General features: G+C 44.6%; 1 long non-coding RNA gene across 1 annotated transcript; it reads left to right on the plus strand.

Moving 5' to 3' along the window:
- The first annotated feature begins 929 nt into the window (after positions 1–929).
- Positions 930–16,105, plus strand: LOC123602166. Its single transcript, XR_006714404.1, has 3 exons — positions 930–1,365; positions 13,586–13,676; positions 15,074–16,105. It is a non-coding gene; the product is annotated as an uncharacterized LOC123602166 (long non-coding RNA).
- Positions 16,106–16,438: the final 333 nt, after the last annotated feature.

A 16,438-nucleotide genomic window follows, 5' to 3' on the forward strand; every position in this document is an offset into this window, starting at 1 on the left:
CCTTAAGCATCTTTCCTTTAGCTCTGTGATATTTGTAAGGACTGTTTTGAGTCTTTTCCTGTTAAAGCCAACATTTGATTCTGTCACACGCAATCCCTGCTACCTACTCTCTCCCTGGGGTATGGGCCATATTTTCACGTTTCTTTGCTCACCTCCTCAGTGTCTGTTGGAACCAGTACAGTTCAGACAGTATGTGGTGGTAGCCCTGGGTACCAGCCCCCACCTTCCAGGGCTGCTATTTGCTTGTTTAATGTTTAGTGTCTGTTTATGGCTTGCTCCTCTTCCTCAGCTAGATTTTGAGCCTGTTCCCTGGAGCTGCAGGTGGGAACAAAGGTTGGCTTCTATCTGAGGGACCCCCTCCCCCACCAGCCATCTAGGAGCTGAGTGCTCAGTGGAGGGAAAGCGGCTTCCTCTCCTGGCGTGGAGAGCCTCTATCTCATGACCCAAAGCAAGGACAATCGGGGGCTCATGTTCTCAGGGCTTCAAGCCCCAGGAAGAGCCTCTGTTCCATAATTGGGAGCTGGGCCGAAGAAGGGAGCCCCAGTCTCCCACTTGACCCAACTGGGGCTCAGCTTCAGGCAGCTGGGCCGGATAAGAGGCCATGAAGTCCTCCTCCTCCTCCTCCTCCCTCCGGCTGAGTGCCAGGTAAAGAACCCTGTGCCTGGCTGCTCCAGAAAAGTCTGCTCCTTAGGACCTGGTGGGGAGAGGGAAGGAGAGGGAGGGCGTACTCTTGGTTGCTATGGCACAGGTTTACCTTTCTGTCTACATTTTCATAGATGTTCTCGAATAGATCTTTGTTCACTTGCTGCCTATCTTTAGGGCCGTTGCCAGAGGTTTTACGTGGTTATTTTGAACAATTACCAGCAGTTTCCCTGGCAAGTATGCCAGCTCCTGCTGCCATGCTGGAAGCCTTTCCCCTGGGAGTTTATCAGAGGCATTTCTCTGTGGTCTGGTGGCCGCCCTGAGCTGCGGCTGCAGACTCCTGGGCCCAGTGAAGGGAGGGCCGCCCTGCGGGGGTGGGGGGGGGCATGCTTCCTCTCCCCAGATTCTGAGACAGAGGCTGAGGCCGCCCTCACCCTTCCCTGCGGTGTACCTGGGGTTCTTCGTCCTCAGGTTAGATTTCAGAATCTGGTGAGAATTTCCATCCTGTAGGTGGGGCTCTCTAGGAATCATGGACCTTGTTCTGGAAATCATCAGCTTTTTCTGTCCAGTGGTTACAGCTGCCTGTGAACATCTCAGAGATTTCCAAAATGGTTGATTTGCATGAAACTGGTGGAAACTGGCCCAGGCCGATGAAAGCCTTACAGACGCCATCTGTCACCTTCCTGCCTCCGGACTCTCCATCACAGCCAGTGGCTCTTACCGGTACCGGGTCTGCTAGTCCCGGGGAAGGGGTTGCAGTGGGTAGGTGACTTATGTTCTCCTGGAGTCAGACAATGCTGCCCAGCCTTCCTGAGATGCAGCTCCAGGGACAGACCTCCTCTGCAAGGTGGCCAGGTGGATGCCGGGCTGTGGACACTCCGGACCCCCTGAGCACAAAGCTCAGCCTCGGGGCAGACATGGGGGGTGACAGAGGCATTTCCTGTTGGGGCCTGGGGTCTTCCTTGTACTCATTCACCCGTGAGTCATTCCCATTCACTTCTTTAATATTTTGCCATGTTAGCTTAGCATCTCTCTCAGGACATCCTCTTCCATAGGGATTATAAATTTTAATCATACACACACACACACACACAATATTTCTCACCTCAGGCTGACGTTGAAGTCCTGCATGAGCAGGAAGTGAAAACCAGGGAAGGCTTATGAATTGCTAGAGAATTGAAGGTGTGTCTCCCCCAGCCCCCGAACCCTTCGGCAAACACTGGGAGATTTATTGGTTGCAGGCATTTAATCTTTGTGCACACATTAGCTCACCACTAAAGTAACTGCACAGAAACTCAGTGTCTACACTCAGCACAGAAACAAAGGCCTTCCCAATCAGTGCAAGAACATCTCTAAACAAACAGCAACTGTCACATCGACAAGAGTGTGGGCCGCAAAGCCTGCTGGGCAGAGGGCCTGATATCCAGGGCTGCCACATTATGTTATTGAAAATGTCTGCTTTTAGGGGCATCTGGGGGGCTCAGTCAGCTGAGCCTCCTCCGACTTCAGCTCAGGTCATGATCTCACGGTCATGGGTTCAAGCCCTGCGTTGGGCTCCCTGCTGTCAGCATCGACCTGCTTCAGATCCTCTGTACCCCTCTCTGTCCCTCCCCTGCTTGTGCTCTCTCTCTGTCTCTCAAAACTAAATAAACATAAAAAAAACCCCAAACGTCCTGTTTTCAAACTGAAATTGTCAGATATTCAAAGAAGCATGAATACGCGGCTCACATGCTGAGGGAAGCATTCAGCAGAAGCTGTCTCTGAGGAGCCCTGAGACAATGTCTCTGAGACATTGGGTAACTCAACAAAGATTTAAAATATCAAGATGCAGTGCCTGGGTGGCTCGGTTGGTTGAGCATCCAGTTTTGGCTCAGGTCATGATACCACGGTTCGTGAGTTTGAGCCCCACGTTGGGCTCTCTGCTGACAGCTCAGAGCCTGCTTCAGATTCTGTGTCTCCCTCTCTCTCTGCCCCTCCCCCACTCGCTCTGTATCTCTCTCCCTTAAAACTAAACGCTAAAATTTTTTTTTAATGAATAAAATATGACTGAGAAACCCCAAAGAACTCTTGTCTAATAAGTTAAAGGGAAATATGAGAATAGTGTTTTACTAAACAGAGACTATGTAAAGAGAAAACATTTTTAAAAAACCCAAATGGAAATTCTGACATTGGAAAGTGCTATAAGTGACATGAAAAGTCAGCCGGTGGGGGTGAGAGCACATTGGACCCATAAGAAGAAAGAATGAATGAGCACGAAGGCAGGTAGTTGGGATTATCCTGCCTGAAGCACAGAAAGAGAAATAATAAAGACAGATGAATTGGTCCTCAGAGGCTGTGGGACAGCATCTTTGGTACAACATGGGCATGAAGGGATCCCAGGGCAGAGGCGAGAGAAAGCACAGAGCAAGCATTTGAAGAAAGGATGGCTCAAAACTTACATAATTTGATGAAAAAAATCCACATTAGTCCACATGTCCAAGAAGCTACACAAATTCAAAGAATGACCCCAAAGAGACTCACACCCTAGACACATCATAGTCAATCCATCAAAAGTCAAAGGCAAACTTAAATTCTCATCCTAATGAAAAATGGCATCTCATTGTGATGTTTACTTGTGTTACCATGTGACTTAACAGGCTCAACATCTTCTCATGTGCTCACTGGCACTTGTCCGTTCTCCCCGGAGAAGGGTCTATTCCAAGCCTTTGCCACTTTGAAAGGGGTCATTTGTCTTTTCCCTGCTGAGTTGTACTCCACGTCCCTTTGAGTCAGTTTGTAGATTGTGTGTTCGTGGGACTCCATTTCATCTAGATTATCCACCTTGTTGGTGAACAACTGTTCATAGCGTTCCCATAATTCCTTTATTTCTGGAGATCGGTTGTAATGTCCCTACTTGCATGTCTGGTTTTAGAAATCTGAGCCTTTTTTCTCCTTAGTGCATCTAGCTGAAGGTTTGTCAATTTTGTTGATCTTTTCAAAGATCCACTTTTGGTTTTGTTGGCTTTCTTTCTTTCTTCTTTTTAATATTTATTTATTTTGGAGAGAGAGACAGAGCACAAGTGGGGCAGGGGCAGAGAGAGAGGGAGACACAGAATCTGAAGCAGACTCCAGGCTCTGAGCTGTCAGCACAGAGCCTGACGCGGGGCTTGAACCCACGAACCATGAGATCATGACCAGAGCCAAATTCACATGCTCAACCAACTGAGCTGCCCGGGTGCCCTGGTTTTGTTGATTTTCTTTATGCCTGCTCTAACCTTTACCATTTCCTTCCTTCTGCCAGCTTTCCTTTTCTTTTGCTCTTTTACCCCCTACTTTCTTAAGGTGAAAGGCCATGTATAGATTTGACATCCTTTTCCTCTGTAAGTAGTAGTCTCTGCCTAGAGGAGTTCCCTCCAGAAGTTGCTCGTCCTGCCTCCCAAAATGTCTGTACATTTGGGTTTCATTTTCATGCATCTCAAAGTACTTTCTAGTCTATCTTGTGATTTATTACCCCGGATATGTTGTCTAACTTACGCATTTGTGAATTTCCCTATTTATCTTCTGCTATAGAATTGTAATTATATTTCATTGTGGTCAGATAATATATTTTGTACAATTTCAATCCTTTTGCATCTATGGAGAATTGTTTTATGACCTAACGTGTCCCAGCTGGAGAATATTTCGTGTGCCCATAAGAACAATGTGTTTTCTTATGTTAAGTCTAGTAGGTGTGTACTTGTGAGAGTCTAGCCCAACAGTATCAGAATGGTCCCCCCATACGCCAAAACTTCTGATTCAAATGTTGAATGTGATGAGTCCACACATCCACCAAGAGGCTGGGCCAAGGTGTATCTCTCCCATAATGATGAATTATGGGGAGAATGGGGTGGTCCCCAGCAGGTCCAAAAATGGTTTGATAGAGCAGAGCAAGGAGGCTGCTCGAGATGTTTGCGGTGGCTTAGGGATTGGGTGGGGCATGACTTGGCACATATGTTTTTCTAACCCTTTCCACCATTCTGTCTTTTGATTGAGCATTTACCCATTTACATTTAATATGATCACTAAGGTAAGTGTGACTTGAAATTGCCAGTTTTTCTATGTGTACTATGTCTTATTTTCTTTTTTTAAAACGTTTTATTTTATTTTTTTGGAGAGACAGAGATTGGCAGAGCATGAGCAGGGGAGGGGCAGAGAGAGAAGGGGACACAGAATCCGAAGCAGGCTCCAGGCTCTGAGCTGTCAGCACAGAGCCTGATGTGGAGCTCGAACCCATGAATGTGAAATCATGACCTGAGATGAAGTCAGATGCTCAACAGACTGAGTCACCCAGGCGTCCCTGTGTCTTATTTTCTATTTTTCGTATTACTCAGTAATAGCCTTATTTGTTAATTTTTTTAAACATTTATTTATTTTTGAGAGACAAAGAGAGACAGAGCATGAGCAGGGGAGGGGCAGAGAGAGAGGGAGACACAGAATCCGAAGCAGGCTCCAGGCTCCGAGCTGTCAGCACAGAGCCCGACGTGGGGCTCAAACCCGTCAGTCATGAGATCATGACCTGAGCCGAAGTTGGACACTTAACCGACTGAGCAACCCAGGCGCCCCAGTAATAGCCTTATTTGTATAAAATAGATCATTTGTCTTTTAATTTCCTTTCCCCCACACTTTTTTTTTTTTTTTACTATATTTTTTGCAAGTTACTTTCTTAGTGGTTGCTGTGGGGATTAATATTAGCATTTTAATTTATAATAAACTGGCTTGAAATAATCCCACTTAATTTCAATAATATCCAAAACTTTTACCCCCCCCCCCCCACCTGCATTCAGTCCTCCACCTTTTGTGACATTTTCATCACACACATGATATCTTTATTCATTGCATATAATGTTATCTGATATAAACACCAGATTTATCATGTTTCTTTTCTTTTCTTTTTTCTTTTTTTAACATTTACATTCAAATTAGTTAGCACATAGTGCAACAATGATTTCAGGAGTAGATTCCTTACTGCCCCTTACCCATTTAGTCCATCCCGCCTCCAGTAACCCTCAGTTTGTTCTCCATATTTATGGGTCTCTTCTATTTTGTCCCCCTCCCTGTTTTGATATTCTTTTTGTTTCCCTTCCCTCATGTTCATCGGTTTTGTCTCTTAAAGTCCTCATATGAGTGAAGTCATATGATTTTTGTCTTTCTCTAATTTCACTTAGCATAATACCCTCCAGTTCCATCCATGTAGTTGCCAATGGCAAGATTTCATTCTTTTTGATTGCCGAGTAATACTCCATTGTCTATATATACCACACCTTCTTTATCCATTCATCTGTCGATGGACATTTGGGCTCTTTCCATACTTTGGCTATTGTCGATAGCGCTGCTATAAACATTGGGGTGCCTGTGTCCCTTCGAAACAGCACACCTGTATCCCTTGGATAAATGCCTAGTAGTGCAATTGCTGGGTCATAGGGTAGTTCTATTTTTAGTTTTTTGAGGAACCTCCATACTGTTTTCTAGAGTGGCTGCATCAGCTTGCATTCCCACCAACAATGCAAAAGAGATCCTCTTTCTCCGCATCCTTGTCAACATCTGTTGTTGCCTGAGTTGTTAATGTTAGCCATTCTGACAGGTGTGAGGTGGTATATCATTGTGGTTTTGATTTGTATTTCCCTGATGATGAGTGATGTTGAGCATGTTTTCATATGTCGGCTGGCCATCTGGATGTCTTCTTTGGAGAAGTGTCTATTCATGTCTTTTGCCCATTTCTTCACTGGATTATTTGTTTTTTGGGTGTTGAGTTTGATAAGTTCTTTATAGATTTTGGATAGTAACCCTTTATCTGATATGTCATTTGCAAATATCTTCTCCCATTCTGTTGGTTACCTTTTTGTTTTGCTGATTGTTTCCTTGGCTTTGCAGAAGGTTTTTATTTTGATGAGGTCTCAGTAGTTCACTTTTGCTTTTGTTTCCCTTGCCTCCGGAGACGTGTTGAGTAAGAAGTTGCTGTGGCCAAGATCAAAGAGGTTTTTGCCTGCTTTCTCCCCGAGAATTTTGATGGCTTCCTGTCTTACATTTAGGTCTTTCATCCATTTTGAATTTATTTTTGTGTATGGTGTAAGAAAGTGGTCCAGGTTCATTCTTCTGAATGTCGCTGTCCAGTTTTCCCAGCACTACTTGCTGAACAGACCGTCTTTATTCCACCGGATATTCTTTCCTGCTTTGTCAAAGATTAGTTGGCCATATGTTTCTGGGTTCTGTGTTGTGTTCCATTGACCTGAGTGTCTGTTCTTGTGCCAGTACCATATTGTCTTGATGATTACAGTGATGCCTCCTGGTTTGGTTTTCTTTTTCAAGATTGCTTTGGCTATTCGGGGTCTTTTCTGGTTCCATACAAATTTTAAGATTGTTTGTTCTAGCTGTGTGAAGAATGCTGGTGTTATTTTGATAGGGATTGCATTGAATATGTGGATTGCTTTGGGTGGTATTGACATTTTAACAATATTTGTTCTTCCTATCCAGGAGCATGGAATCTTTTTCCATTTTTTTGTGTCTTCTTCAATTTCTTTCATAAGCTTTCTATAGTTTTCAGTGTATAGATTTTTCACCTCTTTGGTTAGATTTATTCTTAGGTATTTTATAGCTTTTGGTGCAAATGTAAATGGGGTCGATTCCTTGATTTCTCTTTCTGTCACTTCATTGTTGGTGTATAGGAATGCAACAGATTTCTGTGCATTGATTTTATATCCTGCAACTTTGCTGAACTCATTAATCAATTCTAGCAGTTTTTTGGCGGAATCTTTTGGGTTTTCCATATAGAGTATAATGTTATCTGCAAAGAGTGAAAGTTTGACCTCCTCCTGGACGATTTGGATGCCTTTTATTTCTTTGTGTTGTCTGATTGCAGAGGCTAAGACTTCCAATACTAGGTTGCATAACAGTGGTGAGAGTGGACATCCCTGTCTTGTTCCTGACCTTAGGGGGAAAGCCTTCAGTTTTTCCCCATTGAGGATTATATTAGCGTTGGGTCTTTCATATATGGCTTTTATGATCTCGAGGTATGCTCCTTCTATCCCTACTTTCTTAGGGTTTTTATAAAGAGGATGCTGTATTTTGTCAAATGCTTTCTCTGCATCTATTGAGAAGATCATGAGGTTTTTGTCCTTTCTTTTATTGATGTGATGAATCACGTTAATTGTTTTATGGATATTGAACCATCCCTGCATTCCAAGGTATATATCCCACTTGGTTGTGGTGAATAATTTTTTTTTTTAATGTATTGTTGGAACCGGTTGGCTAATATCTTGTTGAGGATTTTGCATCCATGTTCATTCAGGGAAATTGGTCTATAGTTCTCCTTTTTAGTGGGGTCTCTGTCTGGTTTCGGGATCAAGGTAATGCTGGCTTCATAGAAAGAGTTTGGAAGTTTTCCTTCCGTTTCTATTTTTTGGGACAGTTTCAAGAGAGTAGGTGTTAACTCTTCCTTAAATATTTGGTAGAATTCCCCTGGAAAGCCATCTGGCCCTGGGCTCTTGTTTTTTTTGGCAGATTTTTGATTAGTAATTTGCTTTCCTTACTGGTTATGGGTCTGTTTAAATTTTCTATTTCTTCCTGTTTCAGTTTTGGTAGTGTATATGTTTCTAGGAATTTGTCCATTTCTTCCAGATTGCCCATTTTATTGGCATATAATTGCTCATAATATTCCCTTATTATGGTTTTTATTTCTGCTGTGTTGGTTGTGATCTCTCTTCTTTCATTCTTGATTTTATTTATTTGGGTCCTTTCCTTTTTCTTTTTGATCAAACTGGCTAGTGGTTTATCAATTTTGTTAATTCTTTCAAAGAATCAGCTTCTGGTTTCATTGATCTGTTCTACTGTTTTTTTGGTTTTGATAGCATTAATTTCAGCTCTAATATTTATTATTTCCTGTCTTCTGCTGGTTTTGGGTTTTATTTGCTGTTCTTTTTCCAGCTCCTTAAGGTGTAAGGTTAGGTTGTATATCTGAGATCTTTCTTCCTTCTTTAGAAAGGCTTGGATTGCTATATACTTTCCTCTTATGACCACCTTTGCTGTGTCCCAGAGGTTATAATGTTTCTTAATGAAAGTGCCTTTTAAATCAGAAAAAAAAATTATAAACAAAAATACATTTATACCGTTTTTTTACATTTCCAAATATAGTTACTTCTATGGATGCCTATACTTCTTCCTGTGAATTTGAGTTAGTGTCTACTGTTCTTTAATTTCAGCCTAAAGAACTCCTTTTAGTATTTTTGTAGGCCAGTTCTTCTAGCCTAGAATTCTTTCTGGTTTTGTTTATCTGGAAATGTCTGAATTCTCCTTCACTTGTGTGGCTACTTTGGCTGGACATAGAATTCTTGATTGACTGTGATGCATCATGCCACTGCCTGCCGGTCCCTGTTGTTTGGGTGGGACATCACTTCTGGTCTTCCTGGGGATCCTTATACAGGATGGGTTACTTCTTTCTTGGAGCTTTTGAAATTCTCTGATTTTTCTCTCAGGAGTTGATTGTGTTGTGTCCAGGCCAGATTTCTTTGCACTTACCCTTTGTGGGCTTGTTGCACTTATTGGATATGTTTTTTACCACATTTGGTAAGTGTTCAGTCCTTGCTTCTGCCTCTCTTCTATCACTCCTCTCCTTAGGGGATACACTTATGCATGTGTTAGTATGCTTTATGGAGCCCTCCTCCTTCTTCTCCTCCTCCCCATTTCCCTCCTCCTCCTCCTTCCCCCATTCTCCCCTCTTCCTCTTTCTCCTTCTCCTCCCCATCTCCCTCCTCCCCCTCCTCCTTCTACTCCTCCTCTTCCTTCTTCTCCTCCTCCTCCCCATCTCTCTCCTCCTTCTTCTCATCCTCCCACTCCTCCTCCTCCCCCTGCTCCTCCCTCCTCCTCCTTCTTCCCCTCCTCCCTCTCCTTCTCCTCCCCCTCCCCTCCTCCTGCCCTGTCCCCCTCCTCCTCCCTTCTTCCCCTCCTCCTTCTCCTCCCCCTCCTCCTCCCTCCTCCCTTCTTTCTTCTCCTTCTCCTTCTCTTCTCCTTCTCCCTCTCTTTCTCCTTCCCTCCTTCTTCCTGTTTCTCAGGCTGGATAATCTCCATTGACTTACTTTCAAGTTCACTGACTCTTTGTCTACTGCCTCTATTATGCTGCTGACCTCTTCTGTGAAATTTTCATTTTGGAGGATCCTTTTCCACTCCATAATTTCTATTTGTTTCTTTTTTGATGACTTGTATCTCTTTACTGATATTTTCTATTTGGTGAGAGTTCCTGCCCATACTTTACTTTGTTTGATATGGTTTCTTGTAGTTCTTTAAACAGATTTCAGATAGCTGATTTATAGTCTTTTTTTTTAGTAATTACAATATGTGGAGTTCCTCAGAGACAGTTTCTTTCTTTTTTAAAATATTTTCTTTTGGGGCGCCTGGGTGGCTCAGTCGGTTGAGCGTCCGACTTCGGCTCAGGTCGCGATCTCACTGTCCGTGAGTTCGAGCCCCGCGTCGGGCTCTGGGCTGATGGCTCAGAGCCTGGAGCCTGCTTCCATTCTGTGTCTCCCCCTCTCTCTGCCCCTCCCCCGTTCATGCTCTGTCTCTCTCTGTCTCAAAAATAAATAAAACGTTAAAAAAAATTAAAAAAAATATTTTCTTTTAATTTTTTAAGTGTTTATTTTGAGAGAGAGACAGAGAGCAAGCAGTAGAGGGACAGAGAGAGGAGACACAGAGTCCAAAGCAGACTCCAGGCTCTGAGCTGTCAGCACAGAGCCCAACCCAGGGCTCGAACCCACAAACCGGGAGATCATGACCTGAGCCGAAGTCAGATGTTTAACCAACTGAGCTACCAAGGTGCCCCTAAATATTTTTTTAATGTTTATTTATTTTTGAGAGAGAGAGATAGCATGAGCAGGGGATGGGCAGAGAGATGGGGAGGCACAGAATCTGAAGCAGGCTCCAGGCTCTGAGCTGTCATCACAGAGCCTGATGTGGGGCTCAAACCCACGAACTGTGATATGACCTTATAGCCAAAGTCAGATGGTTAACTAACTGAGCCACCCAGGTACCCCGCTCAGAGACAGTTTCTATTGACTACTTTTTTTCCCTGTGTATCAGCCATAGTTTCTTGTTTATTTGCATTTATCGTGATGCTTTGGTTGAAAACTGGATTTTATTATTTCTTTTTCAAAAAATTGGACTTTTAAACTAATATAATGTGGTAACTTTAGAAACCAGATTCACCCCTTCCCCAGGGAGCTATCTCCCCCTTTTTGTTGTTATTATTGCCGTTGGTACTATTGTCTGAAGCAATTCTGTTAAGTCAGTTTGCTTTGTCCTCTATGACCACAGATGTCCCTGATGAAATCTGTGGTGAGCTAATGTTTGGACAGAGATTTCTCACACTTCTGGAGCCAGTAGGGCCCCTGTCTTTGTCAGGGGCCCTGGGAGCATGCTGGCGCCTGCCTGGCTCCACCTTCACTTCCTCCTTGAACACAGGTGAGAGTGCGGAACGCTGCCAGGTCTTTCTTGAACATGAACATAACCCTACCCATGTTCTAGAATCCTTGGAATATGTTGGAGATTTTGTTGATTTCTTTCTGTTTTTTTCCCCATTGAGGTGAAATTCACATAACATACAATAACCTTTGAAAGTGAACAATCTAGCAGCATTTAGTGTATTCACAATGTTGTGTAACCACCACCTCCCTTTAGTTTCAAAACTTTTCATCAACTCCAGAAAAACATCTTATACCCATTAAGTATTCAGTATCCACTCCCCTTTTCTCCCATCCCCTGATAACCACTAACCTGCTAGAAAGGTCTCCATGGAGTTGCCTGTTCCAGAGACAGCACATAAAAGAAATCATACAATATGCAACCTTTTGTGTCGAGCATCATGTTTTTGAGGTCCATCCAAGTTGTAGTATGTGTCAGGATTTGTCCCTTTTTATGCTGAATAATATTCCAGTAGGTATATGTATCATGATTTGTTTATCCCTTCATCTGTTGTTGGGCATTTGGGTTGTCTCCACCTTTAGGATAATGCTGCCATTGTCACGGGTGTATAAGCTTCCTCTTGGGTAATTACCTAGGGCTGGAACTGCTGGGTCACATGGTGACTCTATGTTAGGGTTAATGGCAGGGGTACCACTTTACATTCCCACCCACAGGGCATGAAAGTTCTTGTTCTTTCACATCCTCATCAACACATGCTATTTTCAGTTTTACTGGTAAAAGTCATCCTAATGGGTATGAGGTGGTATCTCATTGTAGTTTTGATTTGCATTTCCTTAGTGAGCAGTGATGCTGAATATCTTTTCATGTGCTTGCTGGTCATTTGTTTATCTTCTGGGGAGAAGTGTTGGTTCAAGTTCTTTGCCCACTTTAGAATTGTTGGAAGTTTTCAAAAGATCTCCTATAGACATCTCGTCCCCCAGCTTCTTCTCTGAAGCTCTCTGGTTACCTTACTGTCTGCCCCCTAATACTCTGTGCTGCCTCAAGCAGCCATGATGTTAAACAATTGATTGCTCCTGAAGTTTTTAAACAAACGTCCAGGGAGAAAATGTGTTCACACTGTGCAAACTCTGAGTTAGGCCAGAAGAGAAGACCACTGTGACTAGTGTATCCCATGGCGTCATCACAGTGCTCAAATAGTGCCAAGTCTCTGGAAAGAAACTCCAGACTTCTTTCCAGGTGCTATGGTCACCTGGGAGGTTTGGGGGCTGTTGGATTTTGTGAAACTGGGCAAAGGCAACCTCACTAACCTGGCCAGCAGGGGGAGCTCTCGCCACCACCCCCACTCTGGGCGGCCCTTGGCATTCCCAGAGGAAGAAGGGCACCTTGCTTGTGGTTTTGACATAACTAGCTGTCCTAGATTGCAACTGTCTGCTATTTTGCTGGTAAAATACTGCTAGTTTTATTTTTAGGGTCAGCAGTTTTAAGTTACCAAAGGGTTGGTAGGAGTGGTTGATGGGATTATGGAGAGTTAAAACACCACAAAGTTCACTGTTCTTATAAAGACTCAGATTTTCTTTTATTTTTGTTTATTTATTTACTTTGAGAGGGAGAGGGAGAGTGCACTAGCATGGGAGGGGCAGAGAGAGAGGGAGAGAGAATCCCAAGCAGGCTCTGCCCTGTCAGCACAGAGCTCGATGTGGGGGCTTGAACCCACAAACTGTGAGATTGTGGTCTGAGCTGAAGTTGGACACCTAACCGACTGAGCCTCCCAGGTGCCCCAGATTCGGTTTTTTTCTTGATTAAATCATACCCAGATAGTGCAAACATTTTGCTAATTTCCAGAGTTCTAAAAAGTTTTATTCTTACAAGTTTTGCTTTTGCTCCTTCTTTTACGGCAGAGAGGATTTGGAGTGGAAAGTGTGTTTTACTTAAGCCTTCTAGCTGAAAGCACCCTCTATACGTTTGTAACCGTGTCCACCTTCAAATAACAGCTACTACTTCACTGATGGTGCAGGGAACTCATACGATGTGTTCCTAACTCCTCCCTCCCATCCCTCAAAACATTGCCATCATTCATTTTGCCTTGTTTACGCAATAATAACCAACTATTGTCACCATGGTCACCGTAACCTAGGAGCTACTCTTGGTTTTAAGTTTATTCATTTATTTTGAGAGAGAGCGTGCACATGAGCAGGGGAAGGGTAGAGAGACGGGGAGAGAGAGAATCCCAAGCAGGCCCTACACCATCAGCATGGAGCCCCATGCGGGGCTCGAATTCACGAGCTGCAAGATCAAGAGCAGAGCCGAAACCAAGAGTCAGATGCTCAACCGACTGAGCCACCAGACGCCCACCCCAACAGTAGCTACTCTCAATGTTCATTCAACTAAGAACAAGAATTAATGTTTTATTTTACCTTTGTTTATTCCTTCTCTGAGGTACTTTCTTCATGGAGATTAAAGTTTCTAACCTATATAGTTTTATTTCTGCTTGAAAATTTTCTTTTAACGTTTCTTACAGGGTCTGCTAACAAATTCCTTGTTTTTGTTTGAGAAAATACATTTCACCTTCACTTTCGAGGAATAATTTCACTATATGTGGAATACTCCAGGTAAATGGATTTTTTTTTCTTCTTTCAATGTTGTCTTTTCTATAGATAAGGTGTATTGGTTGTTTATCTAGCTGCTTTCAATACCTTTGCACTTTGAATATGATATGTCTTGGGCTGGGTTTTTTTTTTTTTCCCATCCTGAAATATCCCCTTGTAATGCTTCTCCCCTTAAAGTCTATGTTGCCCAGTATTAGTATAATTTTTTTATTTTATTTTTTACATTTATTTATTTTTGAGAGGCAGAGAGAGACAGAGTACAAGTTGGGGAGGGACAGAGAGGGAGACACAGAGTCCGAAGTAGGCTCCAGGCTCCGAGCTGGCAGCACAGAGCCTGACGTGGGGCTCGAACCCACGAGCCGAGAGATCTTGACCTGAGCCCAAGTCGGATGCTCAACTGACTGAGCCACCCAGGTGCCCCTCGACTTTTAAATGGAGTACTCCCTCAATGTATATTTAATATAATTATTATTTTGGGTTATGTTCCTTATGGTCTGCCTTTTCACATTATGTGTATTGTTTCATTTTAGCTTGTATTTTTAAATATGATTTTAGCTATTGCAAAATAATGCCACTTAACAAAAGCCTCAGTAGCGCAGGAAGACACATTCACTTCTGGTGTACCACACCGTGGGTCAGTAGTCATGGCTTCGCCTTAGGGTTGGTGCCGGCCGGGGGCAAGCCGCCTTCCTAAAGCATGTTTGTGGCTACGGCAGAGTTGCAAGAGGGCAAACCCCATACATAAACCCTTTCAAAACACTGCTCACTTCACATCTTTTGATTTTTCATTGGCCAAAGCGTGCCCTGTAGCCAGGTCTAATGTCCGGGACAGAGCACCCAACTAGGTACCCCAGGCCATGAGGCTCGGGCCAGCTGTTTGGCAGCTCACTCGAGCCCCAAGGGTCCTCTGGCCTTTCCGTCCCACGGTCCTGCCATCGCCATGTCTGGCAATTATGGAATGAAGGCCACTTTGTTGTACAAACCCTTGTCGGCGTTTTCTCTCCCCAGAGTGGACTCCCATCAGGAAGGCCACCAGCCGAGGACTGAGGGGCACGTGGTCAGGCCTCTGTCCATGTGCTTCTGCCAGATGTGTCCTTGGGCCCCTGGTGGACCCTGAGCACCGACCGGGGTCCTGCGTGACGTGTTGCCTGCTCCTTGCTGGGGGCTCTCTGCTAATGTCATTTGCCGCCTACCAGTGCAACCTCCAGGTCTACTTGGATAGGGTCAAGTCCACTCTGTCCCTCCTGTTTACTGAAGCTTAGTGGAGAATCAGTCAAAAATAACATCATGGGGGCTAAAGAGAAGGGTTTTCTAAAGACAAAGAATTGTAGTATGCGACAGTTTAGACTTTGGCTTATGAGCTGGTTTCAGTCACTTTTTTCCTTTTTCCCATCCTTCAGCCCTGACTAGTGCATAGATCGACTAATCCTACACCAACGGAAAAGCCACATGGTGAGTAGAGTTTCTGAGGTGCTTCCAGGTAGGAAGGCTGCTGTGGCCCACAGGACAACGCCTGAGGAGCGGCCATGTTAAGGGAGCAGTTTACTACACAGCACAGCGTGGGGCCACACTTAAGCCCCCCACTGGGGCTGGGGCAGGAGTGGCTGGGAGACCCTTCAAGCCTCAGACAGGACCGACATGGGCCTGAGAAAGGCCCCGGGGACAAGCATGGGAACAATCTGGGCACCAGAGCAACTCCCAGGCCCCGCTCTCATCCCTGCCCTCACACCTGCAGCGCCCAGCCCTGTGTGCCCAGACTGCGGGCCAGGGGATGGCACTTGTGGGCGTGGGGAGTCTGTGTCAGCAGCAGCGAGCAGGCTGCACGCAGCGCGGAAAGGGCTCAGGTGGTGTTTGTGGACACAATGGCTCCGGCCGGGGCTGAGAGAAACGAGGGCCCACACGGGAACTGATCCAACTGTGAAGGGCTGAAGGAGCTTCAGCCTCCCTCCTGACGGGATCTGGACCCAATGTGAAGAAGGACCCACAGGAGCCATGGCCCACGGGCATCGAGCAGTCACTTGGAGAGGGAATAGCTGGGCTTCCTCACATTTCCATCCACAAGGAGAGCACAGGCGTGTTTCACCTACATTTTCTCAGCGTGTGGAAGAGGTCTTGGACTGCTAAGATCTGAGGCGTTTCCCGTTTGGTTTGGGCCTTGACATGAAGCTGGCTCCTACCTTCTCTCCTCTGTGCTCCAGAGGAGCTGATGTAATTGAACCTGTGGAAGCATTTTCATCCTGCGTACCGTGTGGCCTTAGCATGAGGCTGCTCTACCCCCCGAGTTCCCAGGGCCGCCAGCTGGAAGCTCGCTCTGGTTCCTGGGGGGAGGTGAAGATCTCAGACTGCCACTGGGCACAGGGCGGGCTCCCGGAGCCCCAGCTTCCCCAAGCACCAATGAGTGGGAAGGAGAAAAATAGCAAAATCTCACCGAGAGTCTGTTTTTGCCGATTCTGCTGGTACGCCTCCTCCCATGTTCACCTGCATTTTGGATAATTAGCCTGTAGGTAGAGACACTTAGCTGTATGCTTAACCAAAGTTAAAATTTTAAACGTAAATAAGGTACATTTTATGTTATATACACTTTACCACAATAAAAAAATTCAGTTGACTTTGGCAGTTTATTCATTGATTCAGTGGGGCGATAGATTTTGGAGTTCCTAACAATTTTCCCGCATGGTTTAATTTTAACAACAACTGTGTTTCACAGTTGGGACAAAAAAATCCCTTGATATTTAACAATCAGCTCTTACAAGTTGGTAGGAGCT

This window comes from Leopardus geoffroyi, chromosome D1 (genome assembly GCF_018350155.1).
Source record: "Leopardus geoffroyi isolate Oge1 chromosome D1, O.geoffroyi_Oge1_pat1.0, whole genome shotgun sequence".
In the NCBI taxonomy this organism is placed as follows: domain Eukaryota; kingdom Metazoa; phylum Chordata; class Mammalia; order Carnivora; family Felidae; genus Leopardus; species Leopardus geoffroyi.